The sequence below is a fragment of the Danio rerio genome, chromosome 1 (genome assembly GCF_052040795.2).
Source record: "Danio rerio strain M-AB ecotype USA chromosome 1, GRCz13ab, whole genome shotgun sequence".
In the NCBI taxonomy this organism is placed as follows: domain Eukaryota; kingdom Metazoa; phylum Chordata; class Actinopteri; order Cypriniformes; family Danionidae; genus Danio; species Danio rerio.
In genome coordinates, this window is record NC_141021.1 from 2,985,001 (window position 1) to 2,987,500 (window position 2,500).

Sequence of the window (2,500 nt, forward strand, 5' to 3'; positions counted from 1 at the left end):
AGCGCAGCCGTCGCCTTCAGAAAACCTGTCTCTCTCTGTGTGTGTCTGTGTTTAACCTCTGTCTCTGTTTCCTCTGGAGCTTCTGCTGTTTTTCTCCTAATTGGTCCCACATGGAGTTCATGCACCGTTTCCACATTTACACTCTTGTAGTTCTGAAATTAAACGTGTTCAGTAAAGCAGAGCGTTTCATTTGTATCTAAAAGCATTAGCAGATTCAGATGCTTACTGTGAGGGTGCAGAAATAATGAGACATTTAGTATTTTCTGTTATTATCCACTTAAATATTAATAAAATGAGCTGGATACAAGATCAGTTAACTGAAAAGCAGCATCCTCATATTTTAGAAGAGATTCGTTTTAGCAAAATGTTAGCCGAGTGCTAAAACATGCCTGGCTGGAAATTACTGTTAGCATTTTGATGGGACATGTTTGAAACATGCTAGCAAAATACAAATTAAGCCTGGTGCTAAAACTTACTAGAAATGTTCTTGAAACATTCTGAGTTGTAAACATGTTAAAATATGTTGTCAATTTGTTAGTAACATGTTAATTACAAATAGTAAGCATTGTGTTATAAACATACTAACAAAATGGTGATGCATTTTAGCCACATGCTAAAACATGCTTGAGATGTTACCTGGCTACAACATGGAAATTCCTGCTAACATTTTGTTAAAAGACATGTTAGAAAGATATTATCAAAATGGTAATTTGTTTGCCTTGTCCAAAAACTTGCTAAAAATGTCTAACCAAATTGACAACATGTTGCTAGTAACAGTTTAAAGAATGTAAACAAGCTAACCACATGGTGATTCATGTTTGCCATTTGCTAAAACATGTTTAAGCCGGTCCTTGCCTATAGAACTTGGAAATTCCTGCTTACATTTTGCTATAAAACATGTTAGAAACATGCTAGCAAAAATGCTAATTTGTTAGCTTTGTCTTATAACTCACTAGAAACGTCTTTGACAAATTCACAACATGTTGGTTCATTAGTAACATTTAAAAAAAATTATCCAATATGTTACAAACATGCTAACAAAATGGTAATTGGTGTTAGCCATGTGCTAAAACATGCTTTGGATGTTACTTGGCTACAACATGAAAATCCTTCTAACATTTCGTTAATAAAAACATGCTAGCAAAATGCTAATTTGTTAGCCTTGTCCTAAAACTAGCTAAAAACGTCTGTCAAATTGCCGGCATGTTGATTTGTTAGTTACATTTAAAAAATGTATGCAGCATGTTAAAAACATGCTAACAACATGGTGATTCATGTTTTATATTCATGCTAACATGGTAATTCATGCTTTAGATGTTACTTGGCTACAACATGGAAATTCCTGCTAACATTTTGCTAAATAAATTGTTAGCAATTAGCCTCATGTTAAAACCTACTAGAAGCATCACAACATTCTGAGACATATCAACATGTTTAAATATGTTCAATCAAATTTCACAACATATTAATGTTAGTAACATTTTAAAAGGTTAGCAATATGGTACAAATTCATGCTCAAAAAAAATCATGCTAGCTATGTGTGCCAACCAGAGCTAGAAACCTGCTTATTCACTTTAACATTGTTAAAATATGCTAACTACATACTTAGCATTTTGACGTCAAAACATGTTAGCCATGTGCTAAAACATGTTAGAAATGTACAATCAATCAACATTTTCAGTTATCCTAGCTATGCGTTAAAATGTTAGAAACATGCTAAAAACAAGTTAATACAAATAAATTTCATGTTCAGAAATGTTAAAAATAATAAATAAGCATGTTTTTATAAATATTCTGAAAAAAAGATGAGCTAACTTTTTCACACGATTAATGTAAATGTGTTAGCATTGAGGCACAAACTATCATTCAAGGGCTCTATATGTAACCTGAATATGATGGAGTGGATTTTGGCAGATTTATTTGATTTATTTTCCTTGTCAGTCATGTGACAAAACATCTTAGAAATGTACAAGCAACATGTTCAGCTTTGCTAGCAATGTGTTAAATATTAGAACCATGCTAGCAACATGTTAAATAGCATATTAAATCATAATATGTTCAGACATGTAAGAAATAATAAGCTGATTTTTTTATAAATAAACTGGGAAACAAAGAGATGAAATTCAATTATAGGGTGTACTAACTTTTTCACAAGATTAAAAACTAGCAAACAAGCTAACGCTCATGGACTATGAAATCTGAATATAATGAAGTAAACCTTTGCACATTAATATGATATATTTGTCCTCCAGTGACTGAAAGACATGTGGCTGATCAGTGTGTGTTTGGTGTTTTCAGCTCCTCATCTGTCATCTGCTGGAGTTTCCTCTTCGTATCTGTTCCTGTGTGTGTCTCTGTGTGTCTCAGTGTGTGTTTCTCTTCTTCTTCTTGTGTGCTTCTCTGTGTGTGTGTGTGTGTGTGTGTGTGTGTGTGTGTGTGTGTGTGTATGTGTGTGTGTGTGTGTGTGTGTGTGTGTGTATCAGACGACTGGAGTTCAGTC

The 2,500-nt window shown here is 33.4% G+C and overlaps 1 protein-coding gene across 9 annotated transcripts in view; it reads left to right on the forward strand.

Moving 5' to 3' along the window:
* The window catches only part of farp1 (FERM, RhoGEF (ARHGEF) and pleckstrin domain protein 1 (chondrocyte-derived)), a 145,136-nt gene that overhangs the window by 135,081 nt on the left and 7,555 nt on the right, over positions 1-2,500 (forward strand). Inside the window, exon 24 of one of the 9 annotated variants that reach the window (XR_015476065.1) lies at positions 1-2,500. This exon is cut by the window's left edge and continues 171 nt beyond it; it is cut by the window's right edge and continues 108 nt beyond it. The exons of the other annotated variants lie outside the window; for them this stretch is intronic. The gene's annotated coding sequence lies outside the window, so the exon portion shown is untranslated. 9 annotated transcript variants of the gene reach the window in all.